The sequence below is a fragment of the Lucilia sericata genome, unplaced genomic scaffold (assembly GCF_015586225.1).
Source record: "Lucilia sericata isolate MDLA Ls3-8-SP2 unplaced genomic scaffold, ASM1558622v1 Contig000024F_arrow, whole genome shotgun sequence".
Lineage (NCBI taxonomy): Eukaryota > Metazoa > Arthropoda > Insecta > Diptera > Calliphoridae > Lucilia > Lucilia sericata.
The window spans coordinates 723880-733624 of record NW_023994062.1 but is presented as its reverse complement, the minus strand read 5'-3'; positions in this window follow the sequence as shown (position 1 = coordinate 733624).

Here is a 9745-nt window from a genome sequence, read left to right as displayed (position 1 = left end):
AGGTTTTGCAGACTGCTTACTGACACGAGTAAGTCTTTACTTGGGTCCTATCAGGTCCCTTTGTAACGTCTGTAAAGAGAAAAGATAAGGGAAAACATTTGGAAGGGAAAAATATTGATAGAGATAGTAGTGAAGATACAGATATAGAATATAGAATAATGAATATAGAATAACGATGAAATCAAGCCTGTATTTCAAGAAAAATCATAGTGTGTATTTAGTTACACACCCACTTCGACAATTTCAAGAATGCTAGTATACACTCAGGTTGAACAGCTGACAGATCAGATAGATCAGAAAAGTGAGACGAACCCAGCGCCTGATGACGGAGCGATTCCAGGGCCGGACAGTTACACAGAAGATGAGTAATTGTTTCCTCCTCTTCTTCATTTTGACAGCTCCTACAAAAGTCATTATATGGAATACCAATACGTCTAGCATGGTTTCCGAACTTTGAATGACCGGTAAGAACTGATAACAGAGCGCTCAGATATATTCTGTTTAGCCCTAAAATGTAGGATGTTTTATGAGAATCCATACGAGGCCACAGTAACCTAGCGATCGAGCAAGTGTGCTCTTGAGACCACCTTTCCTGAGCTGAACTAAAGTAATAATCAAGTATTTGTTTCTTAATGACCGCTAAGGGGACACCACAGAACTGGTCTGTATCCAGTATGGTCATCCTCGTGCCGGCTTTTGCCAAAATGTCAGCAGTAGTATTGCCAATTATATCCCCGTGTCCTTTGACCCAAACGAGGGTAATTCTTGAATGTCTCGCCATCTCGTTTAGATAAGCCCGGCATTCTTGGACAAGTTTTGATGTAGAATACACACCTATCAGGGATTTGATAGCGGCTTGATTGTCAGTATAAATTCTGATATCTCTGTTGGATATCCGATAGTACCTAAGCCAATTAGATGCCTTTTTTATGGCTGAGATTTCAGCCTGCAAAATAGTACATTCGTCGTTGAGTCGGAAAGAGATTTTCGTTCCGAATTCTTCAATGAATATGCCACCGCCGACACCTTTAGTTGTTTTAGAGCCATCTGTATACACATTAAAGCTTTCAACACTTTCAGGTGCTAATTCATTATAATCACAGATTAAACTATACCGGAAGTTCCTCGAAATGCACGGTTCCGGAATATGGTAGTCAATAGCATGATGTAGGTTTGGTAGAAGATCTACAATCTTTGCATGACCTCTGGAACCGTAGTTCCATCTATTTGTAATACTTAGTCTGGCTGCAGTATTCATTGCCAGTTGTTTAGCAAGAAGATCCACAGGCAGCCAGTTCAGCATGGCAAACAACAACGTAGTCCTAAGTACACCTGTTATAAGAAGAGCAGAGTGTCTCATAACTTTTGTGAGAATGTTTCTGTTAGATGTTTTGTCAAGTGCATACCACCAGACAATTACACCATACATCATTATCGGCTTGATCACCGCCTCATATAGCCAATTCACATTTCCTGGGTTGATACCCCAATGCAGGCCAATAGCCTTTCTACAAACGTATAACGCCGTAATGGCTTTGGAAGATCTGAAGATGATATTCAAGCTCTATCGAGAATAACACCTAAGTATTTTGCGCTATCCGACAGCGTAAGAACCTCACCGTTGAGACGTGGAAGGGAGAATTGAGGAATTTTGTATTTTTGATGTCATCATCTATCATAACATCTGCATCAGTATTATCTAGTTCAATTCCGTGCTGATTATATGCAACTGATTCACCAGTTGGGATGCAACCAGGAAAGTGTGTATTCAAGAGAAGCTCAAGAGTCTCTTGACTACCTGCAGTCCAATTTCCGTCCGCTTTTTGTATATAACTTGGGACGGAAGGAGATTAAGACAGGGTTTTACGAAGACGACTCGTATATAATGAATTTACTATAGAACGACATAACCTACGAGTTTTCGCAATTTCGGGATCCCACCAAGGGGGTTTACTAGGGTGATCGACTCGATTTTTCAACCGGTTTTAAAACCGGTTTTTTCTGCTTTACCAGTGTCGGTTTTTTCTAAATGTTGATTTTTCGAATATCGAATAACCCGGTTTTTTCACTTTTTAAAAACCGGTTTCGAATACTTTTATTTGCTTTGTATTCAAAGATTATTTAAATGAAATTTTGAAGTAAATAATACAGCCCGTTTAAATTTAAAAATATTCGAGTCCAGGAACTAGGATATATTTTTCTAAAGCACCATTGGTTAAACTTTTTTGATTTTCCTAATTAATTAAAAAATTTTATTTGTAAAATTGATAACTGTTAAATAAAATTTTATTAATCTTAAGATTATATTCCAATTACAATAATTAATTTACCGCTGAAATATTATGGAAGTGTTGGAATGCCTATGAAAATTTCCTAAAAGGGCTTTAGAATAAGCTAGGATTACATAGTACCTTATGTTTAACAGAAGTGTCCACTTTTTTCCTAATTTTTTTATATTAAAGAAATAATGTAAATCAGACGACTAGATCTAAAGTTATAATCTGTTAAACTGTTAAAAATCATTTCGGGCCATGTTTTATTAATCAAATTTAATCATAAACATTAATTTCTTCAAATTAACATATATTTTTTTATTTATTATGAAAAACCGGTTAACCGGTTTTTTCTGAATTTGAAAAATATCAACCGGTTTTTTTGAAATGTCAACTATTCGAACTATTCGAAAACCGGTTTTTGGAAAATGTCGAATAATCGATCACCCTAGGGTTTACCCTTAAGCATACCTTTTGATAATCTACAAGCCCTATTTGTGGCTACACTAATAGAGCTTGAGATCCAATTAACGTCTAAATCAATATCACTTCTACTTTCTATCATCGGAGCAGTAGGAAGAATATCAGTCAAGGTTGCTTTATTTACCTCCCAGTTCGTCTTTCTCCTATTGAGAAATGGTTTTATAATCTTTGCCTGAACCAGGCTGGACAATGGAGTGAACAGAATTTGAAAACAATTTTGCAACGTCTGCATACATAAGGATATTGGAAAACTTTAATATGGTAAGAAGATCATTTATGTACAATAAGAATAACATTGGACCGAGATGACTGCCTTACGGAACACCAGAATTTACTATAATATTTCTGGATAAGGAATTATTGAAACACACACGCTGTTGACGGCATTTAAGATAAGATTTAATCCACTTCAAACAGCAATTATTAAATCCCATTATATAAAATTTGTGCAATAGATGATCATGGTTTACTCTATCGAAGGTCTTATTTAAATCTGTGTATATGACATCGGTATAGCACCCAGTTTTAAAGCCATTATTAATTATAGTTGTCAGTTCAAGCAAATTAGTTGTAGTAGAGCAGCCTTTACGAAACCCATGTTGAAAAGGTGTAATTATGGAAGAAATTTGGTGACTTAAAAATTCTGTTAGATATTGTCCAAAAAGCTTCAGAATGACACTTAATTTTGCAATACCTCTGTAATTTATTATATTAGATTTATTTCCCGATTTAAACAGTGGAATAATAAGCGATTTTCTCCATAATTTCGGAAAATAGCCATATTTTATTGATAAATTGAACAATATAGTTAAGGGTACAGCATAATTTATAAGAAGGCAGTTAGGAATGGGTAGTTGTTCATTAATGGAAAATGGATAAGTTTTTGATGTATCGTAATCAGCGTAGGAGTAAGTAGAAGCAAATAAATCCGCAAACAAATTGCTTATTTCCAAGTGATTTGAGGACTCTGTTTTAAGGTATTTCATTGAGCTCGGAAATGCACTGGAATTTCTTTTCGAATTAACAAATTTATAGAACACTTTTAGATTAGTTTGAGATTAAATTTCATTATGTTTAATTTTTATAAAGATTATGATTCAATAGATTATATTTAGCACGATATAAGGAATATTTACTATAATTTGTAAGTAATCCAGTTTGTTTGGATTTCTTATAAAATTTGTTTTTCAAATTTTTTTAATCTCGAAAGAGGTTTTGAATTCCAAGGAGGACCCGATTTATTGACAGGAGCATATTTAGGAACACAGTCATCGATATAATGAAATAAAGTATTATAAAAAAAATTTATAGTTGCATCAATTGCAGCCGGATTTCCACTGGATAATGACAATATTTCAAGCCAATTTGTGTTACATAAATAGTAATTTAAATCACTGTAGTTAGTCTTTTTAAAACAGTACTCTTTTACCTTATTTAGTTTTGAAGAAAATGGATAATACAAGGAAACTTCAATAGTAGGGTGATGTCGATCCTCAGGTTTAGTTATAGGATGATGTCGTATTAAGGAACATTCTTTTGGTTCGTTTACGAATACTAAGTCAAGCAGCTTTTTGGAATTATTGAGAACTCCATTTATTTGAAACAAGCATAAGTCTGATATATTATTTAGGAATTATTCGGTGAAATTGTTTATATTTATTGGGGAATAACAGGACGAATCAGATAAAAATTTCTAAGACAAATGTGGCAAATTAAAATCTCCAAATACGAAAATTAAATCATCAGGGCTCATTGAATCAGATTTTGTGGACGTCAAATGTTGTAAATATGTTATTAGGTCAGAACTTGGAGGAACATATGAACAAGTAAAGAAAATTTGTCTGTTGTTTAAATTTATTCTAACTGCAATAAATTCAACATTATTCAAACTTCCACTGTATCTAAACATTCTGATACAGCAATCAAAACTCCACCGCCACACAGTGGGGCATAATCGAAATTTTTTGGAAATAAATCTGGCATTTCTAAACGGCTGATCCGATCGGTATAAAATTTGGCGTTAGCGTAGCCAAGGAGTATTCGAGTTTAAGTTTTGAAAATGAACGCCGCAGATGCCCCAGGGACGGCGCTGTGGCGGCTCAAAGTAGGGTACCTACGACATGTAAAATTTTTAAACTCGTGCCATTTTTTTATTTTTCATCCAAATACAAATATATTTTCTGAAAGCGCTCGACGAGATCTTGGACATACTACTTATCTCTTATAATATCCGAGTTATAGGCATTTAAAAATTTAGTGATACAAAATTTACCATAACTTGGTCCGCCTTTTTTTGAATACCGGGCGTAATTTTGGACCAAATGGACTCAATTCTTGTTAGTTAAACAAAAAAATTTCCAATAATATACAAAAAATTTCAGATCAATATCATTTACAGATCCAAAAATATACGTTTTTTAATTTAAAAATTCAAAAAATTTTAGATTTTTGCCGTTTTTTTGCCAAAAATGTGTCTTAACTCTTTTATTAATAAAATAAAATTTTCTTTAAGAACATATAACAATTTTATAGTTTTCTAAAAGGTATCTTTACGCAGAACGCTTTGGCGTAAAAAACTTGTCCTATTTTTTGAAAATGTTGCCACTGCGTCCTTCCGAATATGATCTATTTTTTATCAAAACTTCAACTTTGGGCGACATGTTCTTAAATCCCAAAGCTGGGATCAGAAAACTGAAAGCAGTTTTGGAAACCTCAATATGTTTTATATTTACTCCAAAAGTATTTTCCCAGCCCTGAAAGAAATGTGGACCTTATGGGCAAAAATGTAAAAAAAATCCCATTTTTGGGATTTTCATTCCTATTTTTGGGAATTGCGGGATGCCCTTTGACCTTTTCAATTTTTTTTGCATTTTCTTATTTGAAATGACAAATTTAACAAGCGTTGAAAATTTTATTGAGTTTTGTTCATAAATAAAGATTTTGTCTTATATTACATATTTGTTAAATTTCTAAAACTATGATTTATATCAAAATTTTAATAGGGTTGCAGATAGCTACAACAATTTAGTCCATATTTATCCCTTAATATCATTTTTTAGTTAGATATGGAAATTCTCGACCCTTTACAAAAAATGTCAAGCCAATATCTCAATTACATTCAAAAATATGTTCATTTAAACCTGTGTCCTTTAATTTCATCTTTTTCATATTTTAGTATTAAGTATGACAGAACATACATTTGGTGTTGAATAAAATATTTGGACAATTTTTAAAAATTATTTAGTTAATTATTTTATTAAAGACTATAACATTGTATATACAATAAAAAAATTATAATTTTATTATGAGCCACGCACAACAACACCTAAATCACCCCACACAAACCACCTTTTCCGCAAACCGAAATATAAAACACAATTTAATACAATATCATCAGTTAGTATAATAGCTTTTTTATTTGAACTGTTTATCTTAAACATAATACAATTAATTCTTACAACCTACTTATATAGTTAATTCCTAACACTACTTATTTTCTATAAAATAATCTGCCATATCGGTATACATATCCAGAAGGTAATATAAGTCCTTTAAATCTTCCTTGTTTTGAGATGATAGAGTTTCATAACAAATCCATCTTTTTCGCATAGTTGAAAGAACAGGATCAGAAGATAGAAGTAAACTATTAAAAATATCTTCATTCTGTGATTGCCTGAAGCATTTTCTTGAGCTGAATAGTTGAACATGCTTAAAATCTCGATTCCTCGCTTCCTGGGCTTCTTCTGTTAACTCTCCAAGTGGAAGAATATTCGATTTAATTATTATTTGACCATGACACAATACTTTGTGTACTGTTGGTGTTAGTTCCCTCCATGGATACAGAGATACAAGTAATTTAGAAATTTCAGATGTATATTCCCCAAATCGATTTCCATTAATTTTATGTTTACTACTCAGTGCCATTAAAATAGTGTTAACTCTTCGAAGCAACTCCTTGTCGATTCCAGTTATTTTTGAAGTAATTTCAAAATCACGAAAAAACCTTCTCGCCGTATTACCGTCATTTGTACTTCCGCAACTTGGAAGTGGTTTGTCGAAGTTTAATCCCATCTGAACTTTAAATTCTTCTTGGATTCTGCTTTTTTCCGCAGCTCTCAGTTCTTTCAATTCTTCATTATTTTTTGTTGATTTAGTAAGATTCTCTGGCACACTTCTATATTTGAGGTCGTATGCTATGTGTAAAAAGTAATCCAAAAATCGTATTCTGGCATGAAGTGGTGAAATTCCGAAAGACAGGACTTCTTCATTAATACTTCTGCTTTTGTTTATATTTGAGAATTACGACTTTTTCTCATTACATATTGAGCATCTCCAGAAGGAAGAAGTTTCTGTTATGGCATTGCTGACCTTTCTATCAATCATTGTTAAGCTTATTTATGCAAATGGGCTCCAGTGCATTTATTTCATCTTTTAAATATTCCACTAAATCTTTTGTTGTTTTCTTTGAATCCTTTATATTTTCAAATCCAATGGGCCTACAAAAATTTTTTGAACCCGGAGTTGTATTGATCCATATATCTTCAAATGAATTTCCGATGCTTGACGATGATGGATGAACGAATTCGTAATGGCACTAATGATGACATAAATACACTTTTGTGTATTCTTGTTTGTATTCTGGAAGTGCTGATATACCGTCACATCCCCACTTACACATTAAGACAACATCCCTGCCAGCAAATTTGAGTTTAATTTTGGATAAATGAACTAAATTTACACTATTTAGGCTCAACTTCATGTTTCTCAGTGCTAAATAAAAATATTTACAAAAACTAAATACATTATTTTCTAATTTTTATCCCATTTTTGTAAAATTTAAGTTCGATCTAATATACCAAAAAGAAACGTAAATGATAATAATTAGATAGAATAAAAATGTATAAAAAGAACACTTTTTAATACACTAACAAGATAATTTAAGACAGAATTATTTTTGCTCTCAAAATTTAAAAGAAAAAGTGTTTGTATATTTCAGTAAATATATTATGTTCATAGTAATCTGTTGTGTGAATAGTAACACATTGTAAAATTTTGTAATGATTTTATTTAAAATTTAATATATAAAAAAATATAATAAACATAAGTGAGAGATTAGTAAGTATAAACAATTTTAAATTATTCATAAAGTAAGAGAAATAAAGAAAATGTATTATAAAGTCGCTTTTACTACATAAAATAGTGTAAAATTAGATAAATTTCCAGTTTCCCTATTGCTATGGCAAAACTGGAAATTTTACTAATTTTACGCTCTTTTATGCTATAAAAAAGTGACTTGAAACTGAAACGAAATCGACTCACTAAGTAAGTATTAAACAGGAGGAACAGTTTCTTACCAACGCGGTCACTTTTCTTCCTTTCAAATTGTGCAATATTAGATATTTTTTAGATATTTTTACTTACACGTTGTTACGTTATGGATACTATTTATATAGCAATTGTTTGCAGGGATCACAGTTATGAATTTTCCTTAGTTGGTCTTCTGAAAAGTCTGACACAATTCTTGATGCTGTGTTTTCGAGCAAAGATGATATATCAATACAAGCTTCCACATCATTAACAGCAATAGGTGATGGTAGGATAGTTTTTTTTTTTTCCTGGATCGCCTTGTACGATGGTAATATATTGTGTTCTTTTTCATGCAGAGCTTTCCTTAATATTTGGTACTTATTTCAACTGAGACCCAGTTCCAACATAAGCGCTATTGCTTCCTCTTCAGTAAAATTTGATTGTGATGTTGGAGTTGGTATACTTTCCACAATTCGCTTAAGTCGTTTTGGTGATGCATTAGGAAGAATAGTTGCAATATGTACGGCATCCATAGGTTGGTTTTCCTTTTTCAGCATTTCGTTAAATGTATCAGCAATTTCCTCATTTGAGATTGAAAAAAGTTTTTGTGTGACCCTCTATTTTTTGACCTTGAACATAAGTCTTCGTATGACTTGCAAGGCGCTCCTGTTGATGTGTTGTAAGTTGGGATTTCCGTAGTAGTTTCCATCCAACTACAAAATTTTAATCGAAAATTCTTTTGATTTCCATCCACAGACTTACTTTTTACATCAAAAAGTTTTAAAAAGTTTTCAATTTTTGATATGCCTGTTTTGTCTACTTTTCTACTATATGTAGTTTTTATATAATTTGAAATGTCTTCAATTCTTTCTGGCCCTTTTGAAGATACACTCCATAAAACGGAACACAACTCTTCGTACTTTAATGTAATCTTCATTGTAGATTTATTAAATATGGTACTTAAAATCTGAGAAGTTTACTTATATACCAATTCTTGTCATTTCCGATACAGGTATTCCAAAGTAAAAAATTACGAATTGTCTACCTATTAACATTTAGGACTATATTACTATAACCTGTAATTCAGTCATTGATATTTCTTATTAGTGAATGAATCGAAATTATCATTACCTGTATATTTTTACCTACATGATCATAAACGAAACAGAACGAAATGATTTGTCGAAAAAATTTAGGTAAAAAATAGTTATAAATTTCTGAAAAATTTAGGACCTTTCAATTATAAGGATAAGCAAACAAATAGAAAATAGGTAAATATAAGATTTAATATGTTCTGTCATATTTAATACTAAAATATGAAAAATATGAAATTAAAGGATACAGGTTTAAATGAACATATTTTTGAATGTAATTGAGATATTGGCTTGAAAATTTTTGTATTTCCATATCTAACTAAAAAAAGATATTAAGGGATAAATATGGACTAAATTGTTGTAGCTATCTGCGACCCTATTAAAATTTTGATATAAATCATAGTTTTAGAAATTAAACAAATATGTAATATATGACAAAATCTTTATTTATGAACAAAACTCAATGAAATTTTCAACGCTTGTTAAATTTGTCATTTCAAATAAGAAAATTGAAAAGGTCAAAGGGCATCCCGCAATTCTCAAATATAGGAATGAAAATCCCAAAAATGGGATTTTTTAAATTTTTGC